Raw genomic sequence first — 26,548 nt, 5'->3', positions numbered from 1 at the left:
TTTTCAATCTGCAGAAGAAAACTGAAAGAAGTTTTTGTTTGGTTAATAATAATAATAACATGAGAAAGAAGTAGACCTCTGAAGCATGTCGTGTCGAAAAGGATGGCTGCATAGTGCGAATTAATAATAATAACAACAACAACAACAACAATAATAATAATAATAATAATAATAATAATAATAATAATAATAATAATAATAATAATTATTATTATTATTATTAGTTATTATTATTATTATTATCATTATTATTACTAACTATCTATTTTTGACTGGATACTTGATTGGATGATATGAATATACCATGTATTATTATTATTATTAGTTTGACATACTAGACCGGTTTTCGACTTGCAATATTCAACACCGCAGCTGGGGATTAAATCATGGTCAAAAATAACACGCGTCTCATGATGCCAGTTTCAACATCAATAATAATCTTAGCCCAGTCACTTCAATCATTTATCTCTTACTCAGGAATTTATTCTTTACAATTTGTATATTTTCTACTATTCTTTCACTTATTTATTTCTCTTATTTTTTTCTGGGCTGTGATACGAGAAGGGATGAAATTCGTTCTCGAATTTTTTTTATATTTTTTTGTTAAAGGTGGCACTAGTCGTGACGTCATGGCAGTGGCATGGCTTACGTTGAGTGTTTCTGCAGTGCCTTTAAACCCAGCTCCGCTGTACAAACAAAAAGGCGATTTTGTAGTTTGCTCCGATGTAGAAGTGATTATTTGGGTTACCTACGATTTTTCTCTTTTATTTTTTTATTTTTTTGCGTTATTCAAGTTTTTCAAAATTTTACTCTCATGAATATTTTTGTTGCCCAACTTTTCTTTTCCAATTTTTAAATTCTATTTCGTGCCTTTCAAACACGTTTGATTGTTTCACTAAATAAAAATAATCGATTTCAGTTTTTTTTTCTCATTATCACATCATTCAGTGGCTTTTACTTTTCAATATTTGAAGTTACTTATATTTTCATGACAACTCCAACAAATTTTTAAAACTATTTTTTTACTATTTATCTTTGCATAATGAGTATTTCCACTTAAAAAAACAGGTGTATTTAAAACGCAAGAAAGCATTCGCTATGATGAACCCTCCCTAGTAGTAATCATTAAAACTTACAAAAACAGTTTTGCTAAAATAACAGATTGGGTTTTATGTAGAATTCGTCAAAGTATTTTTTTAAATTTATTGTGAAGGTTTAAAAAAATTCCCTTATATAATATATATGTATATTGATATATGTATATATAATAATATATATTTATATATATATATACGTATATGTATATGTATATATATATAATAAAATTAAATACACACACACACACACAAACATATACACTCTATTTCATTCCCGTTTTTCTACATAAACTCAGACCTACAAGGCAAGAAAATTTAAACATGTCTAATTTAGGTCTAAAATCCGAATGTTTTAAGATTTCATCTGACTAAACAAATCCTTCATTAGATGTAAATAATAATTCAATTTACTTTTGTTGCGCTATTATAATTTAAGCCCGAATTCAAAAGGATTCATATTGGGTTTAGAATCGAATAGAATATAGAATTTATGACAAAGACCAAGTACAAGGACCAAGTACTAGGACCTATGAGGTTACTCAGCGCTGAAAGGCAAACAAGTCAGTCAGAAAGTTTGAGAGGTGTAACGGGAGGAGAACCTCGCAGCTGCACCGCGAAAAATTGCTAGAGAAGGTGAAAAGCCAAATAAAAAAACAGAGAATAAGAACGGAGGTACAATAAAAGGAGTGAGAGAGATTACAAGCAGCTAGGACACGAACAAATTCGTCTGGCGCTTGTCTTGTTCGGTCCACAAGCCTAAATTTTCTAATCAACAACAATCTGCATCAATTTCAAAACGAAAAGGACCGTCTATATTACTCGTTTTTTTTTTATCGTTGTTCTGTAAGGTATATCAACGTGGATCTTCAGCCTTTTTATTCCAGCGCTGATTGACTTCAAAAAGAGACTGATCTTTATCCACGTTCTGTCGGTTACATAACCCGAGTCGATCGACCACGTAAGAATTGACATCCGCCTTTCTTTAGATTTGGCAGAAGTCGAAAGCGTAACTGAAACGTCTGGCTTCAAATGAATATGAAATATCTCGCCTCGGCTGAGAGAGAGAGAGAGAGAGAGAGAGAGAGAGAGAGAGAGCCAACCTTGAGTGAAAGAGAAAGAGAGAGGGAGTAAACTTAACATAGTGCTATAGGTGTGTGGGAGAGAGAGAGGAGAGAGAGAGTTAGAGAGTAAACTTAACATAGTGCTGTGAGAGAGAGAGGGAGAGAGAGTACTTTCAAGATACACTTAACATATTGCTATGTGCGTGGAGAGAGAGAGAGAGAGAGAGAGAGAGAGAGAGAGAGAGAGTACTTTCAAGATACACTTACCATATTGCTGTGTGCGTGGAGAGAGAGAGAGAGAGAGAGAGAGAGACCTTACCTTCAGACCTTACATTTTGTTCGGGTTGCCCCAGGTCCCTCAGTGTGAGGCACCTCTAATGTCTACCAGAGAGTTGCTAATACATCTTCCGGTATATTTTGCATCTTCCAATCTTGATGGTCTGGGATGCAGTTTAGATATTTGTCGAGCTTATTCTTAAACACATCTACGCTCACTCCTGATTTATTCCTCAGATGAGCTGGCAACGCATTGAATAGACGCTGCATTATCGATGCTGGTGCGTAGTGGATTAATGTCCTGTGTGCTTTCCTTATTTTTCCTGGTATAGTTTTGGGCACTATTAATCTACCTCTGCTTGCTCTTTCTGATATTTTTAGTTCCAAGATGTTTTCTGCTATTCCTTCTATCTGTTTCCATGCCTGAATTATCATGTAGCGTTCTCTTCTTCTTTCTAGACTATATAATTTTAAGGATTGTAGTCTTTCCCAGTAGTCAAGGTCCTTAACTTCTTCTATTCTAGCTGTAAAGGACCTTTGTACACTCTCTATTTGTGCAATATCCTTTTGATAGTGTGGGTACCATATCATATTGCAATATTCAAGTGGACTACGAACATATGTTTTATAAAGCATAATCATGTGTTCAGCTTTTCTTGTTTTGAAGTGCCGTAACAACATTCCCATTTTTGCTTACATTTTGCCAATAGAATTGCTATTTGATCATTGCATAACATGTTCCTATTCATCATCACACCAAGGTCTTTAACTGCTTCCTTATTTGTGATTGTCTCATTATTAGGTCCCCTATATGCAAATAGCTTTCCTTCTCTGTCTCCATAATTTATTGATTCAAATTTATCAGAGTTAAATACCATCCTATTTACCTCTGCCCAATCATATACATGTTAAGGTCTCTTTGTAAAGCGTTCCTATCTTCATCACAAGTAATTTCTCTACTTATTCTTGTGTCATCGGCGAAACTACTCTACCGAATCCTTAACATTACTGTCTATGTCTTCAATCATAATAACAAACAGTATTGCAGCTAACACCGTACCTTGTGGCACACCGGATATTACCTTGGCTTCATCCGATTTCTCATCGTTTGCAATAACTATCTGTTTTCTGTTGTGAAAAAATTCTTTTAACCATCTTCCTACTTTATCCACGATATTGTGTTTTCTAATTTTCTTCGCTAATATATTATGGTCTACCTTGTCAAAAGCTTTTGCAAAGTCTAGATAAACCACATCTGTTTCATTTCCGCTTTTCATATTTTTGAATATGTTCTCACGGTGGACTAACAGTTGGGTTTCTGTACTTTTTTCCGAGAGAGAGGGGAGAGAGAGAGAGAGATAGATGACGAGAGGAGAGAGAGAGAGAGAGAGAGAGAGAGAGTCAGTTCTTTCGGCGTCCAATTGCGCTCGAATAAAGTCAGTTTTACAGCGGTTCCTAACTCGCGGTATCCGACACGTCTCCTCGAGAAAGGCGAATGAAATGACAATTCATGCAAGGTATTGGATTGCCGCCTCCAGAAGGATTTAGAGAGAGAGAGAGAGAGAGAGAGAATGGCCAGTTGCAATATCCAATGACTCGAGACGAGATCGGGTGGATAAGTCAATCGAGGAAAAATAAAAAAACTTCGCTGGGCGTCTCACTTGACACGGCAGGTTTTTATTTTTATTTTTTTTTTTATACTTGCTATTTCGTCAAGAAGCTCTTAAAGAACAATATAAAAAATATGCAATCGATGATTTCCCGTAAGTCAATAAATAAAAAAAAACTTGTAGTTAAAAAAAATATGAAGTCGTTAAGCGGCTGTTTCGTCCAGAGGAGGTAGATGGTTCAAAAAATGTTGAAGCAATAATTTCTCAGATAAAAACAGTAAGTATTACATAAATAAGTAATCAATTCCTCAATACAAAAGAGAAAGAAGAACTTGGAATTACACAAAGGAAGTGGTTAACTGGCTATTTCCAGTAGAAGCTCTTAATAACAAAATAGTAAACAGGTAGATGGTTCAAGAAATATTCAAGTAATAATTTCCCAAATATAATAAAAAAAGTAGCATTAAATAAATATCTACTTCCTTAAAATACACGAAAATAGGACAAGGACAATAAAATCAAATACAAAAATAAATCCTCAATTAAATGCAAATAAGAATAAAATATAAAGAGAAATACTGAAGTCAGTTCTTTCCTCCCGAAAATATACAAAAACCCAGAACAATCAAAACGAAACCAAAAATATATATATATACCTTTGCAACGGCTCCTTCCTCCTCTGCTGGGATCAGCCCGAACTATCCATCACGCCTTGATTTCACATCTGCCAAAGGAAGAAGAATAAAAATGCCATTAAACGAGCCGTATTGAATCATCGGTGAGAAATCGGTTTTTAACCTCAGTCCTCTCAAGATTCATTACGTTTTATTTCAGCGGAATATTTTTTTTAATAGACGACTTTTATCATTTCTTTAAAATTTTGATTGGTCGATATTGGCGTACTGGTTTTTTTTATTTTCTTGTTTTTAAGCTTCATTGTATATTGCTGCTAGGAAGGAAAGAAATTGATGAAAGAAACTAACTTGTACGAGTAAGAAAATGTACATAAAATAAATATAAAACACAATGCGTGATCCGACCTTCAAGCTTACTCGGGGCGCGTGCTAAAATCTATGTTCAAATAGAGCATTGTTTCACCATCGAAAATTAAAATAAATACGCTATACTTTATAAAAAAAAAATAATTTTTCTGTACTGTTTAACATGCACATTATTTATTTTTTCTTTTACATTTTCATTCTAATAAATACATCTTAAATATCCTATCCTACATTTCCCGTATTTTAAACTCAACGCGACACAGCCTTTTCAGACCTTTTTAGGCTTTTCCATAGGGCTTTCCTACCGCTCCAACAAGAACAACAATAATCAATAATAACAAAGTAGTTTGTAGGCTTACCTCCAGAGGAAGCGAAAAGGGGGAATTACAGTGTAGTTAACAATCAAGACAATTTACCAGGTTTCACAGAAGGGAATGCAGCAGCAACGTTTTCTCTGTTGTCAAAGCCTGATATGACTGACAAACACATAATAGTGAAATATACACAAAACAAAACATATGAAGCAAAAAGGGAAGAATTAAAAACGAATGTGAAGTAAAAATTATATTACCCGAACGTTCCCGACCCAAAAACCCTACACTGACGTTTGTTTCCGATTACCAACGGAAATAAAAATGAAAAATATTTCTCACTACACTGACGTTTGTTTCCGATTACCAATGGAAATAAAAATGAAAAATATTTCTCAATAAGACGTAGGAAAACCAATCGAAGTTAACATAAAGGATACAGTTAGATACTTATCGATATTTAATCCGCTTTCAGTTTTTTCTACGACTCCCGTCCATCAAACTAAAGACTTCGACTCACTCGCGGCTGCAATTCGAAACCGTAGCCGGAGCCGGTGCGTCCGAACACAGATGTCCCATTGTCATGGACTGAAAGCGTCTTAATGTGCACTGAATGCGCTTAAGTGACCTCTATTGACATCGTTTAAAATTCATGAATTGCTGTCGAAGAGCGGCTTTTAGTCCTTCAAAACTCCCAGCAGGTCGTAAATCTAAATAAATAATTTCGTTGTAAATGCCCGGTAAAAGGATCTCCTACCGTAAAATATGTTGGGTTGATTACGCTTCCATGATTGTAAGTGCTCTTTCGTTTCTTACAAAGAACTATTTTCTCTTTCAACCGACATATTGCATGCACACACCAAACCACACAAACATACACACCCACGCATATATATATATATATATATATATATATATATATATATATATATATATATATGGTGTTAAACTCCCTAGACCATTTGCTATGCACAGTTTTCTTGTAAATGCTTTCATGGCATCTATATAGTTTCCGTAATTCCTCAGGGTCAGAGTACAGTAAGTCGACATATTTCATCTTGAATAAAATTCCTTAAGTTTTCTTATTTTTATTTCCGTAAAGATGTTTCAAAATCTTCCGATTTCATCTTCTGTAATTAAAATTATATATTTACATTATGAAATGTAGTAAGGCTATAAACTCATATAAAGTAAGTGTTCAAAAGTAAACAAATCCAATATCAATTAAAATTCTGCATTATTTTATAGTCTTAGATGGTATATGATATAAAATAGTTCACACATTATCAATACATTATATCAATTTTCATTAAAACAAAAGTACATAGCAATTATATATATATATATATATATATATATATATATATATATATATATATATATATATATATAAAATAAACATCTGTTTTATCTAATAGGCAAAGAAGCATTTTCAGAAACTCGGAAATGAATGAAACCGAGATAATCCAAGCCATTAACTGCCAATAGTGTGAATACGAATAAATTATCATTTCATTACATAACAATGTTCTTTTTTATCTTTACCAACAAAGAAACAACCCCGTGGTTATTCCAGTCTATCTAAAGTACACTGCCATCTTTCAAAAGTTTCAGCGCGACTGATTAACAGGACAACTCCTCTGCCCATTCAAAACAGCAGAGTGCCTGTTTTGAAAATCCAGTCTAAACAATACAAATCCTTTATGTTCCTTTCAAATACTAAGATACATATCAAAGTCAATCCTCCATTGAAGAAACATTCACCCTTTATAAAATCTAGTTTAGAATATAAGAAAAATAATTTCTAATCTAAGTCCTCATATCCCAACGTCTCTGCTGGATGTCTGAGAATATAAACCAGGCCCTGATAATCTAATAAAAAGGACAAAGTGCAATCGAAGAAAATAATGCAGAAGAAATAAATAATGCTAAACCTTCATATGTCTCTTGAACCAGAATATAATCCATTTAAGTCTTGAGTTTAATCCAGGAATAGAATGAATATATTTAAAATTCCCTTTCACATTTTAAATTGCTTCGCCATAAACCAGAGTCCCTGATGTATATAATCTAATAACAAAATAAAACTGCTTTGACACAGCACCCGGAAAATAACCAATGCCGAGCACCCTTTGCAAAGGCAATTCAAGGCACACTGCACTATTGCTCTCTCCAAGCTGGGCATTCACACAGTACTTTAAAAGATGGCTTTAAAAAGGTTCCTTTAAGAGGCGCCCTTATTGACTTAGCGGGCTGCTTCAAGCAATATATTCGACTTGTCAATAATCCAACGGCGGTGTACTATTATGGAAATGAGGTGTCTGGATGATGGATGAGGTGGATGATGAGGATGAAAAAGACGCCCGAGGGAAGCAGGTGGTGTGTTCTTCCATAGTTAACCAACCAGGGTTTTGTTCTTAATATTATTGTTGTTGTACTCTGTTATTATTTTAAGGTCTTCGTGTGTATGTGGTTTACTGATATCAGAATATTTGTGTGGAGAGAGAGAGAGTTCTCTCTCTCTCTCTCTCTCTCTCTCTCTCTCTCTCTCTCTCTCTCTCTATATATATATATATATATATATATATATATATATATATATGTACATATTTATATTATATATATATATATATATATATATATATATATATATATATATATATACATATATATAATATATATATGATATATATATATATATATATATATTATATATATATATATATATATATATATATATAGTATATATATATATATATATATATATATATATATATATATATATATGTATATATATATGTATATATATATGATATATTATATATATGTATATATATATATATGAATAACTTGATCACGAAGTATATGAAACGTGATGCTATGTATAAATAAAGGTTTTTTGCCACGAAGGAAAAAATGAAAAAGCGAGATAGCCAAGTACTTTCGGTCCTGTTCGGACCCTTTACTGAGGCAAACTGATTTTACAGAGAACAACATAGTCAAAAGAAAGCTTAATATACAAACTGACACTACAAGATTAGCAAGCAATAAGGTCGATTTTCACTCTACAGAAAGGAGGAGCCGCCTGAGGGTAGCCCCACCTTGAAGGATACACACGTAAACAAGTGATTCTCCCAGAAAACAGTACATTTTGAAAAAACACAGGAGCATATACAATTTAATATCATGAATTTTTACACAAATTTCCCCCCCCCCCAAAATTATTATAAATGAAAAGACGAAAGAAAATATAAATATATATATATATATCGAGCAAGAGTAAGAGGGAGAGAAAATATCGAACCAGAGAGAGAGAGGGCGAGAGAGAGAGAGAGAAAGAAATAATAACTATATACATGTGGGACTAATTTATTAGTTGTTCATTTATTTTAAGGTCTTTCATAAACATCTTACAAATATATGGGTCCAAATGGTACATTCCCAGACTAAGATTTAGGTTGCTTTTATTAGTGATTTGTATAATTGCCGATTTCAGTAAATTTCTTGAAACATAATCATTAGATCTAGCAATTACCGAGGTATCACCCCAATTAATACAATGAGATTTTTCACTCAGATGGATAAACAGTGCATTTGAAGTCTGGGCTGTTCTAACTGAATACATATGCTGCTTTATATGTACACATAAATTTTTACTTGACTGACCAACGTAAAACGATGGGCAATCCTTACAAGGAATTTTGTAAATGATGTTGTTATTTGTTACGGGACTATTCTTAATTAGCATATCTTTAATGGTCTTGTTATAAGAGAACACTACATTAACATTAAACGATTTAAATATTGATTTTATGGTTTCAAATCCACGAAAATAAGGTAAGCTAAGTACATTTTTAGGCATTTCTTTTTCATTAATAGCAACACTATAAAACTTTTTGTGAGCTTTTTGATAACATAAATCAATTAAATGAGGTGGGTAGCAGAGATTGTTTCCTATCTTTTTTATGCATTCTATTTCTTGGTCCAGATATTGTGGACTCGTGATACGCAAAGCGCGTAGGAACATAGAAGAAAAATTTAAATTTTAATATTAAGATGGTGGCCAGAATAAAAATGTACATACGTTAAATTATTTGTGGGTTTTCTATAAATACTGAATTTGCATTGGAAAGATTCTCTATGTATAAATACATCTAGGAAAGCGATGAGATTGTTATTTTCAATTTAAACAGTGAATTTTATGGATGGCACTAAATTATTCAATTTAGACAGTAAATCATTTACATCGATACCACCAGGTAAGACTTCTAAGATATCATCGACATATCGGTACCATTTTAAGGGGATAAGTGTGATATTCGGGAGGTGTTGTCTCTCAAAAAATTCCATATATAAGTTTGCTGCCGCGAAAATGGAGGAAAAGGAGAAATTTAAAGAACTGGAAAAAGACCGACGTAACTTCAACTACTCGATTCCGCTGATTGGAAACACGCCTTAAGGCAAGAAATATATGGAAAACTTCACAGAACTACAGACACTTTGATTAGAAAACTGTATAGAAAATTAAACAACCTTATCAACGACAGTGATTGGACCAATAATGCTAGAAGTGTGGTGAATTTATCGAGTGATAATGCAGTGCGCTCATTAGGCTTTGGGTTGTCTTTCTTCATTTGTAACAAACCCTCAGCTTTATCAATAGCGACATCTCTAAATAAGTTTGAAAAATACTGTGACCTACCACAAAATCATTTAGACATTATCAAAGGCATGACATATAGTGCTACGCATGCCTATCATGAAAATAACTTCCCCGCTCGCTACAGAAAAAGTGTAAAAGAATTGAAGAATAATAATAGCTTACACATTACCAAGGCTGATAAATCCAATAGTTTAGTGGTTCTTGACAAAACTGACTACATATCACGCATGCATACTTTACTAGAGGATGAAATAACTTACAAAAAACTCACAAAAAATCCATTGGACCAAGTAATAAAAAACTTTAATATCAATATCAAACAAATTCTTAAAGATAAAAAAGAACTTTTGTGTAAGTTAACTGAAAAGTGTCCCTCATTACCTTATTTATATGGCCTAGTCAAAACTCATAAGGAAAACAAACCTATGCGCCCAATTATTAGTAATGTAGGATCAATTGCTTATAAACTATCTAAATATCTTACTAAACTGTTATCCCCGCTACTAGGAACTGTATCTAATTCACACATCCGGAATTCTCTTGATCTTGTGGAAAAATTAAATAACATTGTACTAAACCCTAGCGATATTTTTGTCAGTTTTGATGTATGTTCTTTGTTTACAAAAGTCACTATTGACTCTGTGCTAGAATATTTAAGTAATGAACTTGTACTGCATGAATTGCCTATGTCCGTTAGTCACATAATTTCCTTAATTAAGTTATGTATTTGTGATTGCAGATTTATTTTTAATGGAGAATATTACCAACAAATATTTGGTATGGCCATGAGTAACCCTTTATCACCTCTCCTTTCAAACTTATATATGGAATTTTTTTGAGAGACAACACCTCCCGAATATCACACTTATCCCCTTAAAATGGTACCGATATGTCGATGATATCTTAGTAGTCTTACCTGGTGGTATCAATGTAAATGATTTACTGTCTAAATTGAATAATTTAGTGCCATTCATAAAATTCACTGTTGAAATTGAAAATAACAATGTCATCCCTTTCCTAGATGTATTTATACATAGAGAATCTTTCCAATGCAAATTTAGTATTTATAGAAAACCCACAAATAATTTAACATATGTACATTTTTATTCTGGCCACCATCTTAATATTAAAATTTCTATTTTTTCTTCTATGTTCCTACGCACTTTGCGTATCACGAGTCCACAATATCTGGACCAAGAAATAGAATACATAAAAAAGATAGGAAACAATCTCTGCTACCCACCTCATTTAATTGATTTATGTTATCAAAAAGCTCACAAAAAGTTTTATAGTGTTGCTATTAATGAAAAAGAAATGCCTAAAAATGTACTTAGCTTACCTTATTTTCGTGGATTTGAAACCATAAAATCAATATTTAAATCGTTTAATGTTAATGTAGTGTTCTCTTATAACAAGACCATTAAAGATATGCTAATTAAGAATAGTCCCGTAACAAATAACAACATCATTTACAAAATTCCTTGTAAGGATTGCCCATCGTTTTACGTTGGTCAGTCAAGTAAAAATTTATGTGTACGTATAAAGCAGCATATGTATTCAGTTAGAACAGCCCAGGCTTCAAATGCACTGTTTATCCATCTGAGTGAAAAATCTCATTGTATTTATTAATTGGGGTGATACCTCGGTAATTGCTAGATCTAATGATTATGTTTCAAGAAATTTACTGAAATCTGCAATTATACAAATCACTAATAAAAACAACCTAAATCTTAGTCTGGGAATGTACCATTTGGACCCATATATTTGTAAGATGTTTATGAAGGACCTTAAAATAAATGAACAACTAATAAATTAGTCCCACATGTATATAGTATTATTTCTCTCTCTCTCTCTGGTTCGATATTTTCTCTCCCTCTTACTCTTACTCGATATATATATATTTATATTTTCTTTCGTCTTTTCATTAATAATAATATATATATATATATTTTTTTTTTTTTGTGGGTTTTGGGGGGGGAATTTGTGTAAAAATTCATGATATTAAATTGTATATGCTCCCGTGTTTTTTCAAAATGTACTGTTTTCTGGGAGAATCACTTGTTTACTGTGTGTATCCTTCAAGTTGGGGCTACCCTCAGGCGGCTCCTCCTTTCTGAAGAGTGAAAATCGCCCTTATTGCTTGCTAATCTTGTAGTGTCAGTTTGTATATTAAGCTTTCTTTTGACTATGTTGCTCTCCGTAAAATCAGTTTGCCTCAGTAAAGGGTCCGAACAGGACCGAAAGTACTTGGCCATCTCGCTTTTTCATTTTTTCCTTCGTGGCAAAAAACCTTTATATATATATATATATATATATATATATATATATATATATATAATATATATTATATATATATTATATATATATATATTATATATATTTGTGTGCGTGGACGAATTGATAGAGAGTGGGCGGTAGGTTGGGCGACTGAATAAAATAAAGATAGAGAGAGAGAGAGAGAGAGAGAGAGAGAGAGAGAGAGAGAGACGCAGCAGGTATTCTGTTACGCTCTGGAAGTCAAAGGGGGGTTTTTGTGAAGGCTTGCAAGCATTAGCGAAGAGGCTTTCCGTCTCCCCCTCCCGGCCTAAGTGCCGGCGTTTTGTTATCCCTCTGTCTCTCTCTGGATATGAGAGAGAGAGAGAGAGAGAGAGAGAGAGAGAGAGAGAGAGAGAGAGAGAGAGATGTATTTTTGTTTGTTTGTTTGTTACCTGGAACGAGAGTTGAGGTCTGATCAAAAACATTGTAACGTTTATAAATTTAGCCATTAATTCCGTGAAAATATTTGTATAATCATGAAAATTTTGGACCAAATTGATTGATTTATCACTACTAAAACTGGCGTCACAGCACCTAGGTTATTGACGCCATTCGGGGAGCAGTAAGGAATCAGTAAGGAGTCGACATTCCAGCCTTGGCGATTTACAAAACGACAATATTTCTATCAATATCACATTTGGGAGGCGAGTTCTTCACTCGAGATAAGCACTAGATGGAATCAAAGAAGACACGAAGACCAGGGAATGGAGGCTTACAAGAACTGTCACAAGAAGACAGCAGTGAGGAGGGCCTGAACCACAAGGGTTAGGGACCTCAAGGTGCCCTAGGGAAGCATTCTCTTGAACAAGACCTCTGGAAGTCGACATAGGGTGAGGGTCACACTTCTAACATTCCTTATTGTTAAGGAGGTTATCGTTGCTCTGACAGCAACATTGTATAAAATCAGCGAAATTCCCTTCTTGTATTCAGGGGGAGAGAAGTAAGATTCCATAAATTTCAACTGCTGATTGTTAGTATGAATATACCCTATTCAAATGACCTGTTAGTAGTAATACAGTTCATTTGAATATGGTACCTTCTTAGCTTTAGGGTGTTTTTTATTTACTGCAAAAAAGAAAAAGAAAAAAACACCAAAGAATACAATGACATCTCTTAATTGCTATTAAATTTTTCATTTCTTTTCATAGCTTTTCATTTCGATCTCTTTCATGTTCACGCATACATCATCCATTTGCCTTCTGTACAATATCAAAACGATTATTCACAGCAGTTCACTTACATACAACAATGACAGATACATACGAAGTTAAATGGTATTGGAAAGTTCATTTCACGTCAATGCTAAGAACAGCAAAAAAAAAATATTCGCTGGAAAGCTAAGAAAAGGAAAAAAAGTCTCCTTTTCTCTATTTATTGTACTTCTTCACTTGGATATACTTGAAGACCACTTAAGAATCCTTATGGAGTGGAAGGATGGCTCTTGTGGCCGGCGCATGAGAGAGAGAGAGAGAGAGAGAGAGAGAGAGAGAGAGAGAGAGAGAGAGAGAGTATGACATCACAGGCTTTTCACAAGGGCGTCTTCTCTTCGTTATGAACATTTTCGATAGAACCCCACACCTCTATTGTAAACATCTATACTTGCGGAAGCCTCATGACATAGCTTATGTATTAAAGGGGTTACGAAAAAAAATACCATTTTCACTGTTTCCGGACAAGCGTAAAAATTACGCAATCAATGTGGAATTTAGTGTGGCCTAAGCGCTGGTAAATGCATTTAGGCACTGAAGTAACTACTGTAATAACACCTCATATGTACATCAATAATCTGTATGATTTATTTAAGCGTTAAAATCTTCAATCTCTCTCACCAGATGCCATCCCAAGTAACGAAGTATGAGAGGGACAAACGTCATCAATTCAAGTACTCTACAAGGAATTTAACTTATATTTAAAGCCACCCTGTGCATTCATAAGAATTTATTTTGTAAGGAATGAAATCAAAATTCTGATCGACATTTAGCATCCAGAGCAATAATGGCCTTGAAGCCAGGACAAGAAAACTTGTTTTTTCGTAAAAAATGAAAAAGGAAAAAAAAAAAAAAAAAAAAAAAACTAAAAAAAAAAAAAAAAAAAAAAACTGTCTATTGCGGCAATTTATGGGACATGTGAATGACACCATAAAACGTGAAAATTCGTTTGCTTTCGGAAATTCTGACAAATTTATCCTATAAAAACTAGCTTGCTTTAAAACAACTGCAAAATGCGCAAGTATGAAAATGAAAGGAAACAGTAGGAAGGAGAAAAAATCAGACATATTTCGAATTCACGGGAAAAATACATCAAAATCATTACACCTGTATTTGACATGGGCTTCATTAAAGTATGCATGTGCGCCAATACACTGGCATTTCCGCACTTGTATGCACTCACATGCATACATGCACAGAGACCTATACATATCCTGCATAAGTTGAATTGTTTATGAGTCTTTGTTAGGTACATTAATCACTATCTTACCGAATACTGCCCTCCATTCGTGTTTTTCTGTGCCTGTGCGTTGCAGGCAAACTGGGACGGCCTCTTCTCCGGAAGATTTAAAAAAACTTCTCATAACATCCATTTATGTTTATTTCATAAGTTCAACGAACTATTTAATGACAATACTTCAATTGCCATCACTACAATAAGCTACAACTAAACTGAAGCAATGTCCTCGAGTGATATGTAGACCTCTTGCGAACATTTATTTAGTATATACTCGTACGTTCGACAACTAGGACGGCGCCTTCGTGTACTATTATATACCTCCTATGCTTGCTACCGGCAACAAACAACAGAACAGTGTCGCCTGAAATGAAGACGATATTTTTACGGATGAATACGCATCCAAGCCGTTAAAAGCAAAAGTGAATGAAAATACAGGGACGAAATAAATCTAGCGAGATGTATTGTAGGCCATTTGCTGAATGTATTCCCTTCCAACAAAAGGAGCCAGGGACTCCAAATAGGTCATACTTCTTCCGGGGACATTTTTTTTCCCATTCTTCTTGGGGTACGTCCTTTGTCCCCCGCCGGGAAACTGAAAGTAAATTTATTGTAACGTCTTGATTTAATTTTTTTTCTCTCTCTCCCTCCGGTGGAAGGGGTTGGGGTCTGGAACTGTTTGCTCTGTCGTGTTAATGTTAAATTCAGTTTTCTTCATCTAAAAAAGCGGGGAGTGGGTAGAGAAGATATATATCTCGAATACTGTAAATGAGTCCACGAAGGTTACCTCCTCCCGCCCAGGATAGATCGAGTATCATATATAACCTTCTTTATTCAAAGAGGCAGGTCTACGCTACCTTCGTCGTTAATCCCACCTCTTTTCGTTTATTATTTTTTTTATTTTATTTTATCCTCTGTTCGGGGAGAAGAAGAGGCATTAGGCTACCTGTTTCACTGGTCTGATCCCAAACACGAAACAAATAACATTCATGAACGATTTTTATCATATCTGTCAATAACATTTTCTAATGCACGGAACAATTACTTAACATTGAATGTTGACCAGACGCTAGTGCTAAATTTTTTTTCTATTTTACCTACAGAAAACGAAAGGATTCTATTATGTATCAAGTAGGATTAAACGACATAGAAGTATTTTGGTAACTACGCTATTCAGATTAAAAAAAAAAAAAAACTTTCTAATGACGCTCAGGTTTTAGCTGACTAGGCTAATCGCCCTAAAGGATCTTTAAAATATCTGACTACTACTTCTATTCATATCAGATACAGCTTTGAAATACTGCAATCAAGCATTTCCGTGATGCTGCAAGCACAATATGACCTGAAGAAGTCGTAGGGTTTCCAATAACATTTTGTATCAAGCAATCTCCAGAAAAACAAATGAATGATCTGTAATGCAAAGGAATTTCTAAATGCACTGTACTTTGTTAGTATAAACAATTATGCAATGTACTTTGTTAGCATAAACAAACAATAATGCACTCTACTTTGTTAGCACAAACAATAACGCACTTAGCTTTGTTAGCATAAACAATACTGAACTGTAATTTGTTAGCATAAACAACAATGCACTGTACTTTGTTAGTATACACAATAATAAGCGCTATGCTACCGTTGGCTGCACGGCAACTTAACCTGTTAGAAGGTAACGCAGTTAAATCTTTTCTATTAATCTGGCGCTTAATACCTTTGATATACTGAATCATGGGGTCAGCTTAGGTTAAGTTATGTCAGGTTAGGTTTGGTTAGGTTTCTTAGCACTGCTCTGTCTCTCTTAAATGCTTTAAGAAGACAGTGTTGTGGGCGATAATTAATCAATCAGTAAACCCAACACTAACTGCGTGCAAATTTAAATACCTTTTTTAACAGTGGGTCATTCAGTCACTCAACGCTTGGCAATTTGTCATTTCCTCTCTATCTATATGACTTGTCATTCTGAAATTCAACACTTTTTTTTTTCAGAGTCCCAGAATTTAAGGATGACATATCTCCAGATGGAGGTTCCACAGATATCTTCTTCTCCACCTTTTGAATTTAGTAAAGGAATACACTATAGAAAGACAGAACAACAATAAATCAAACTAGTGGCTAAGGCTCCAAGGATACATACTACAGGCCACAGGTGAATCTCCATACCTGTAACACTGGTCTGGGAGGAAACGTTAAGTTAGGTTGGGTTGTTAGGCTAGGATGGGTTAGGTTAGGTGGGTTACGTTAGGTTAGGTTGGGTTGTTAGGCTAAGTTGGGTTAAGTTAGGCTAGGTTGGGTTAGATTAGGCTTGGTTGGGTTAAGTTAGGCTAGACTGAGTTAAGTTAGATTAAGCTGGGTTAAGTTAGGCTATGTTTGGTTAGGTTAGGCTAGGCTGAATTAAGTTAGGTCAAGTTGAGCTGGGTTGGGTTAATTTGGACTAGCTTGGGTTAAGAAGGGCTATGTTTGGTTACGTCGGGCTAAGCTGGGTTAAGTTAGCATAAGTTAACATAAATAATTGATGATCCAGTGTTCATAACTTAACCCCCACGGATTTTACATTAAAAAAAAATCAAAGAACTTAAAAATAATTATTTATAACCTTAGACATTCCTCATTAGGGATAATCCCAACCATCTAAAATGACGACGACGCCGCAGGCGACGTCAGGAGAGCCTTGAATCAACCGATCAATCAATCAACAGACATGACGGTTCCCCAATTGTGCTGTGAATTCGGTTTTCACCCAAAATCCTCCTCCTGGAAGTTCCATTCTTCTTCCAAATTCCATTTAGCTCCAACAATGGCGGCTGCATTTCTTTCATCGTTCCTCCGCCGTGCTTGCGTGCTTCGTCTGCCTCACCGGGCGCACGATTCATTACTCCGAGCGTCACGTCTTCTGTATCTCGGGATTTGTTTCCGGTGCTTCTTCCTCGAGGGTGAACTCGAAATGAGGAGGGATGACCAGGGCTAACGAGGAACACTTTTATTCGCAGTGATTATGGTGTAATCTCGTGCATGGTTTAGCAAATGTATTCAGCACATGAGTACTTCGAAAACGGGTTGCGAATATGTACATAATCAACGAGAGAGAGAGAGAGAGAGAGAGAGAGAGAGAGAGAGAGAGAGAGAGAGATGTAAAATAATACGTCAGTGCCTATTTTAATTCAAAAGAACAGCGGGAAATCTTACGTACAGAGAGAGATCTTTATTGGCAAAGGTAAACACTATTGAATTTAGATCCTGAATCTACAATGTGAGCTTGTCGGGTTTCATTCCTTTGAAAGGATGCAATAATTAAAACCGAGATGGTTGTCATGACGACAGTTCTCCAGAACTGCAAGAGATGTTCCTCAACTAACAATCAACAGCAGGGTGTCGCATAATTTAGGCTTTAACCTAAATTCGTGGAATTTCGGTTGTACATTCTTCAGATATCCTACTAAAAACTGGTGAAAGTGGAACGAATAACTGACGTAGAAACCTGAGGTTCTCAATTTGGTAAAACATGAAAAAGGAATTTCTTTACCTCTCAACTCTCTACCACACAGTAATATTAACCGAAGGAGTATATTTTAGGCAGAAGCAATTTAAATGCAACAGATTTATCAGCGAATGAGTGGAAGTAACACACAAAACGCAAAGAGGGGAAACCGATCACCGAGGAAAAGTAGAAATAGAGAAATTGGGAGACGAGGGGAAGCGGCAGGAACACACAAACATCCGAGAAGAAAAAAAAAAAAAAACAAGATAGAGATGGGAAGTTATGCAAAATATCATCAACTGAAACGCGCAGCGACAAAGAGGATGTTTAGTTTACAAAGCCTTTGTGAGAGACGGTATCAAATAACATGAAATTCTGAATCAACGCTGAAAAATATTTTCTAGATATTCCGACTGAACATTATTGTTCCCCAGATGTAAGTGAGGCACGAGAAGAGCTTCAGTAATAAAATTGGTAGTTTCGGATATTCTTTATTCATGATCGAGGCCATATATAGATGTTTGGATTCTTTATTCATGATCGAATCCGTTTTTATAGAACTTTGGATTCTCTATTCATGATCGAGTCCATTTATAGAAGTTTCGATTTTTTATTCACGATTAAGTCCATTTATAGAAGTTCAGATTCTTTATTCATGATCGAATCCATTTATAGAAGTTTAGATTCTTTATTCACGATCGAATCCATTTAAAGGAGTTTGGATTCTTTATTCATGATCGAATCCGTTTTTATAGAACTTTGGATTCTCTATTCATGATCGAGTCCATTTATAGAAGTTTCGATTTTTATTCACGATAAAGTCCATTTATAGAAGTTTAGATTCTTTATTCATGATAGAATACATTTATAGAAGTTTAGATTCTTTATTCACGATCGAATTCATTTAAAGGAGTTTGGATTCTTTATTCATGATCGAGCCCATTAATAAAATTTTGGTTATGTAACGGATCTTGAAAACGCTTCGCCATGAAAAGTATATGAGTCAATATACATGACTTTGAATATTTAGGAGACTTTGAAAACACTTTTGCCATAAAAATGTCTTATGACTTACACGTATGCATGCCAGAGGAAGTAATAAAGACGGGTAATAAACACGGGACGCTATGACTATTCAATATGAAATTGATAGTTATGCCCACTGTATATTTGGGAAAGATTACAAGGTACTGTAAAGAATGTTAACACCTGCCTTTACAGATATGGACATTATGGACTGTTGCTGTTTGTAAAAATAGTGACATTTCTCCATTTACGATTTAAGTTGTAACTCTGAGCAGTGAGAATTGTTATGTAATAATAACAACTGTGTTATGATTTTTTATTCGATAAACCTACATTCTGTTTATGTCGGCAAATAAACTTTGAGGGTTTCTCAAACCTGTCAGTCCAATTTATTCATCATTGTCATTCCTATTGCGTCACTGATAGTTATATAATGAAAATGTTCTATGATGATATCTCTGTCTAACTTATGGTAAACTTTTTATCATGTTTGTTCAAGAACAGAACTCCTTCTAAAGTCTAAAGAGAAATTAGAATATGTGTGTATATGTCTATAAATGTGTTATATATGATATATATATATATGTATATATATAGATCTATATATATAGATAGATAGATAGATAGATATATAGATATATGTATATATATATATATATCTTATATATATATATAATAAATATATATATATTATATAAATATATTATATATATATATATATATATATATATATATATATACATATACATATACATTTACATAAATACAAATAAAAAGGTTAAACAATGCGAGAGCTATGTCCTCAACGGAACACCTGCTTACAACGAATTTCTATTCATTTTAAGAACAATAAAACGCCATGCCGCCATATAATATTACAAATGAACGATACTGAACGAAAAGGGAAATATTGAAGACGTTACGTGTCTTCGGCAGGATTATAAACAGAAAAAAATTCATTCTTTCAGTATTAATTCCTGTAGTTTAATTCTTCGATAAATATTTTGTACAAAGGTCTTGGGGAATAGGTTTTTAAAATTAGAATTAACTCTGTGGTTCTGGTTATTCAAGTTAAGATGGCAGAAGATGTGATTCTGTTTTTTTTTTCACTGTTACTATTACCATTCCTCAAGTGTACACATTTCCTTGTACAGTTTTTCTCTTGTTTAATGCAAAACTCCGCAGACTTCACTCGTGGAAAGAGAACTGCTTTTAATCAATTTCTTTTGCATTTCGAACGGAACATATGTATATATTCATTTATTTATTTTATTTATTTACTTATTTATTTATATACGCATTATTATCATTATTGTTTTGCATCTCGAATGCAAAGGCCATTCTGAAATAATCCTTCTTTTATGGAGGATATTTTAGAAATAAAAAATTAATTCTGAATGACCATGGAAAATATGTTATTTTTAAACCACAACTATTGAGGCAGGTTTGAGGTCTTTGGGTGTTTTACTTTCCTAAGAAAGAATAAAACAAATAAAATGCACAAAAACAAACAAGAATCGCACAACAGACAAAGCTTGACTCCCTCCCTCCCTCCCTCAAATCCCTCCCAAATCCCAACAAGTCGGCAAGCTGCTGCTTCCTTCCACCTCCCGCAATCCTTTCCCAAATCCTTCCGCTCCTTCGTCAATCCTTCCATTCATCATTCACCGGCCATTCACTTGCCATTCATACCCTCTCATTCCCTCGGTCCTCGCGGGCCACTCATGGCCACTTCAGAGGCCCGTCCATTTTGGGAGAGCGAATGATTCTCCGAGTCATCACCATCTAGAGGACTAGACTCTCGTCCAAATGTGTCTATATGGTATGGGAAGGGGGAGAGATATTCTCTGGCTGGGTAAGGGGGGCGGGGGAAGGGTTAGAGGGAGATATGGACGGGGGGGGGGGGGGGACGTCAATAGCACCATCGATGGGGGATGTCAATAAGAGAGACAGGGAAGGGATTTCGTGTGGGGTTTTTGACAGAAAGTGCGGTTTATGGACGCTATGGATTTATCGGAAGATGGGGAAGTAACTCATGGGCTGAGAGTCGATATTACTATACACTGATCTATGGGCTTGAAAAAGGATTTACTTCTTTTTGTCGGTGTTTCTACTATTGTCAGGAAGCGGTTCACACGACGTCGATGCTGCTGAGAGTAGACGTTATGGATCTATCTGTGGACGAATCAAGTCAGTGGCGTTGCTGATAGGATGCGTGTCGTGCGACAAAGTTCAAAAACATGACCTGCCGCAGGTCTATAGATAATCTGCCCATATAGTGAGGTAGAGATTTTTCTCGTTACAATGTTGAGGACTAGCAAGTCATAGCGATGTTGTTGAAGGGTTGAGTCAGTATGAACAACCTGATTTAAAAACCTGTTCCATAGTGATGCTCTTGTGGCAGTTTTGAGCGTCGGTAACTTTACCTACTGACAAAACCTTAGGTAGAAAATAAGAGGCGAGAAAAAAAAAATGTTCTCTCGCAATATGCTTGCGGTAGACAAGATCAAACTGGGTGACTGCATCAAAGTCCACTAAAAAGGTATTCGAATCCCCACATAATAATCTCTAATCTCGTTACGCAATTCCTCTAACAGCCTTCAACAGTTCCAATATTCTCATAAGAACATGAAAATCTCTTTGGCAATACGCCACATTGGTATGTCATTTTCATGACAACCTTTTGATACTGCTATGACGTCGCTATAACTTTCAGTCCTACAACGCCTCTAAAATGAAACCCTGCAAACTTGGAATGCCATTCCCAAAAATAAACAGCAACTCTAGTTTTCCATTCCCAGACAAAAACTGCAACCCTAGTAAGCCAAACAAATTCCAACCCTAGTACCATTCCTCCAACAAATTGCAACCCCGGAAGACCATTCCCGACTCAATCACCCCCCCCCCCCAAAAAAAAAAGGTAGCATTCCTAAAAACAAACATCAACTCTGGTATTCCATTCCAAGAGAAAATGCAACCTTAGTTATCATTCCCCCACAACAAGCTGCAACCCTTCTATGCCATTTCCACAACATATTGCAACCCATGAAGACCATTTAACCCTGAAAAAAGAAAATAAAACAACCATTGAAGATTATTCCAACACCTCGAGATAAAAATAAATTTTAAAAAAAGCAAACTACAACTCTGTTAAAAAATTACTAGAACAACTGCAACCCAGGAGGACCATTCCAGCAACTACATAAAAAAAAAGAATGCAACCCTTGAAGATCAACCCCCCCAACCCACAAATTGCAAAACTGGTGGTCCATTTCCAAAACAAACTCCAGTCCTGGTATGTCATTACCCATACTTACCCTCTACATTATGACGCCATTAAGGCAATGACTTTTAAGCCTCGTATGCTAATTGGTTATCGGGGAGAGGATTTCATTGTGGTAAGGCAATGTAATTTAAATTCTGGTAATCAGGCAATCACTGTCCTCTTCCTTTATGGAGTGGGACTAATGAGGCGGCAGTCGAAGTCAGAGAGAGAGAGAGGGAGAGAGAGGGGAGAGAGGAGAGGGGAGAGAGAGAGAGAGAGAGAGAGAGAGAGAGAGAGAGGAGAGAGAATATCTGTTTTCCGAACGTTGTCCTCATTTTCAGTAGAGAGTAACTTGATTAGGTGACTCTGTATTTACACTTATAAGATGTACAGGACTGTTAGTATTGTGTGTGTATGTGTGTGCATATATATATATATATATATATATATATATATATATATATATATATATATATATATATATATATATATATATATATAAACTACCTGACCAACCTGGCGCTGCCCGGGAAACTGAATGACAATCAGTACTGTCTCTCTCTCTCTTACTAACTTCGACTGCCTCGTCATACCACGACTCCATGAAACAAGAGGACAATGATTGCCTGATATTAGGCGTGGCTAAGAAAAACTTGCTGTTGAAGTGTTATGACTCGGAAATATTATTCACTGAGTGTTACCCATCGACTACATGACAATAAATTGACGTAAAAATCACAAACAACGTTTGTACAGCACATGAATATTCATGGTGAAAAAAAATAAATAAACAAATAAAAAGCACCAAAGTTTCTTTGACACAATCGATTTTTCTGTACAATGTATAATGCATAAAAGCATCAACTATGATCGGCAGCTCTCCAGTTGCTCACCAGATGTGGTAGAGTGAGGGTACGTCCCATGGCTCTGGGAAGCGCTGCCAGATGCAAGATCCATGGCTAACTTTAACCTAAAATAAAAAAAGAATAAAAAAAAATACTTAGGCTAGAGGGTTGCAATTTGGTATGTTTGATGATTGGAGGGTGGATGATCAAAATACCAATTTGCATCCCTCTAGCCTCAAAACTTTTTTTTTTTAGATTTGAGGGCGGGCGGACGGACGGACAGATAAAGCCGACACAACAGTTTTCTTTTACAGAAAACTAAAACCCGTCTTGATTAACGTTAATGAAGCTGGCAAACGCTTGAAAAAAAATTGGAACTCCAAATAAAAATGAATTGAAAACTAGAAAATGGAAAAGATTTCCCGATATTTTCCAAACAAGAATAATATACGAATGTACTTTAAAAGCACATCACAGTTTACGAAAGGACTAGACGAATATCAAACAATTGTTTCCCATCACGAAAATATATTTGTTATTATTATTCAGAAGATGAACTCTATTCACACGAAACAAGCCCAGCAAAGGGCCCAGTGACTTGAAATTCAAGCTTCCAAAGAATAAGGTGTTCATTAGGAAGAAGTAAGATAAGGTAAAGGGAAAGACTGAAAACATCTGAAACAACAAATATCAAATTAAATTTTATACGAGACGCAAAGTATATTGATAAAATGCTTCCGATCATCCAAAGCTGACAATGTAACAGCAGCCAATTACTGATCGTTAGCAAATCAAATCAGAGTGCCGGAGTAAGATTAGATTCTGATCAGTAATGAGGCTTATATGATTCGACCTTAATACGCTCATTAAAGACACTCGGGTAACAACGCCAGCGTTAGAGAAGATGATAAAGACTTATTTTTTCAGATGAAAAGACTTATTATGACCTCAACATATACCCAGGGTTAAGAAGAGAATAATGAGGTGAAAGGTTATTCAGTAACTTACTCGTTTACATCAGCTTAACTTCGCCTGATATGATAGGAGCTATTTCTCAGCTGATAATTTTACCTATAGTGCTCCTAATAAGGAATCCCGCTATGTATTATATATATTATATATATATATATAATATATATATATATATATTATATATATATATAGATATTATATATATCTATATATATATATATAATATATAGACACAAAATAAAGACTAAACCACATAATTCATCAGAACCTGCTCTAACTAGGACATGACATTCCGTTGTTCAGTCATTCAAGCAGAATGGAAAGAGGAGAGGAAAACTCATTACGGGCCTACAGGAGGCATTCTTTTCAAAGGCCAATTAGCCAAAATTGCCAAATACAGTTTTCATTACCCCGGCTAAAGTCCGTTAATTGAAAGTGACAAATCATGATGGATTATGATTAATTTGTTCAGCAAAAGAAGCGAATTAATTTCGCCTACGATCATGTGCTTGCTTTCTCAATGGGGCGCCATCCTCGGCTTCTCTCAGGCAGTCTCCCGTTGCATTGTGGCCCAGTATCATCATCATCATCATTAGCATAGCCTCATTAATATATTGTGTATGCTGCCTCATTATTAGTTCAGCCTTCTGGGGTTGTGCAGTTATGATGGAGTGGTACATACGCAGACCTATGACAACCACACATATCTATATATATAAATATATGCACATATATATTATATATTAATATAAATTTAATATCTATATATAATAATATTTATTATATACATATATATATATTTATATACAATAACAACCACTTGGTCCTGCAAAGGAGACGAAGCAATCCTGTTTTGTGAATGAATGACTTACTTGAACAACAAAGGCGGGGGACCCTGGGGAAAACAGGCCTTGCAAGAAAGTCTGTAGGAATTAAGTATAGAAAAGCCACAGGGGGTACAAAAGGGTCTTGGGTGTTGGAGGGCACGACTTGCTCGAACAACATAAACTGTAATTTACTATGGAGCTACCTTCGTAATGTGTGTGTTTTATACATCATATATACAATAAAAAGCCAGGTTTTATGTTTTATTTACATAATTGTGTGTGTGTGTGTGTGTTATACGTTAGAAATAATAATAAACCATGTTTTATCCACAGCAAGAGGCTAACAATATCACCTGTGCATGTCTTCTGTTTTATTATACTGAATCTGGTATACGGGCGAGGTAACCAGCGATCTTACTGCCGTGTACTTGTCTGGTAATCCTTTACAATTCATAATGTTATGGATCCTGCCTTCTTTCCATTCGTATACGAATATCCAAAATATAACTTTAATCTGAGTTCTTTCGTCTCTGTCTTCATTGCAAGACTACACTGTGTTATTATTCTCTCACGGATTTGAATTTGCAATCGCCATTAAATAAGAGCTTCATAGGAAATCGTTTCCTTTTGCTGCAAATCGCAAAATATTTCCTCTGAAGAGATAAGACATCTCACAAACAGCTTCTTCTTTATCCCTTCCTTCATCAGGTTCATCGTTATCCCTCATTCTGAGATAACCCTAAGTCCATTTCACTTTCGCATGATTCTTCCAGCAAATGACTTTTGAAATGTCCTGGAAGGAGTTCTCTGTATGCTTACGGCGTATATCTGCAGCCACCTGGGACTTCGCATACACTTAAAGACACTTTGATCTCCTTTACCTCCTCCTTCTTCTTCTTCTTCTTCTTCTTCTTCTTCTCTTGCAAGACATTACTCCAGCAAGACACACTTCTCTCGCTCTCAATACTTCCTGATTGCATCACCTGTTCTTACGCACACACATCCCCCCCTCTCCCTCTCTCCTGCATATTTCTGATGATGAAAGTTTTCGCATCTGTTTGGAAATTTCATTCTGGCCATTGTTTTTGGAGGGGGCTAATGCCTCCATTTATATGACACTTCTTTACTGTGTAAATTCAGGGCACGCGTCCTTGTACTTACTAAACGCAGGGGCCACCTGGCTTTGTCCAAAAGCATTTTTCTCTGCAGCACCGAAACTTTGCCGCAACTACAACTTTCTTTATTCTTTTTTTCTTTCTTCTTCTTCTTCTTCTTCTTCTTTCTTCTTCAATGCACTCTCCGATACCCGCGTCGCGTTTTTTCTATAATTTCTTTTAATTATATATTTACTTAATTCTCGA

At 35.1% G+C, this 26,548-nt stretch overlaps 1 protein-coding gene and 1 long non-coding RNA gene across 2 annotated transcripts in view; one reads left to right on the top strand and one right to left on the bottom strand.

Annotated features, from left to right (window-relative positions):
• The window catches only part of LOC135195764 (nephrin-like), a 452,421-nt gene that overhangs the window by 340,341 nt on the left and 85,532 nt on the right, over window positions 1-26,548 (top strand).
• LOC135195765 (uncharacterized) overlaps window positions 4,695-26,548 on the bottom strand; it is a 275,803-nt gene continuing 253,949 nt past the window's right edge. Inside the window, exon 3 of the long non-coding RNA XR_010310242.1 lies at window positions 4,695-4,768. This is a non-coding gene — a long non-coding RNA (uncharacterized LOC135195765). The remainder of the gene's footprint in view (window positions 4,769-26,548) is intronic.

Source organism: Macrobrachium nipponense, chromosome 16 (assembly GCF_015104395.2).
Source record: "Macrobrachium nipponense isolate FS-2020 chromosome 16, ASM1510439v2, whole genome shotgun sequence".
Classification (NCBI taxonomy): Eukaryota; Metazoa; Arthropoda; class Malacostraca; order Decapoda; family Palaemonidae; genus Macrobrachium; species Macrobrachium nipponense.
Note: the sequence above shows the minus strand (reverse complement) of the source record. Positions and strands in the feature narration are given on the sequence as shown.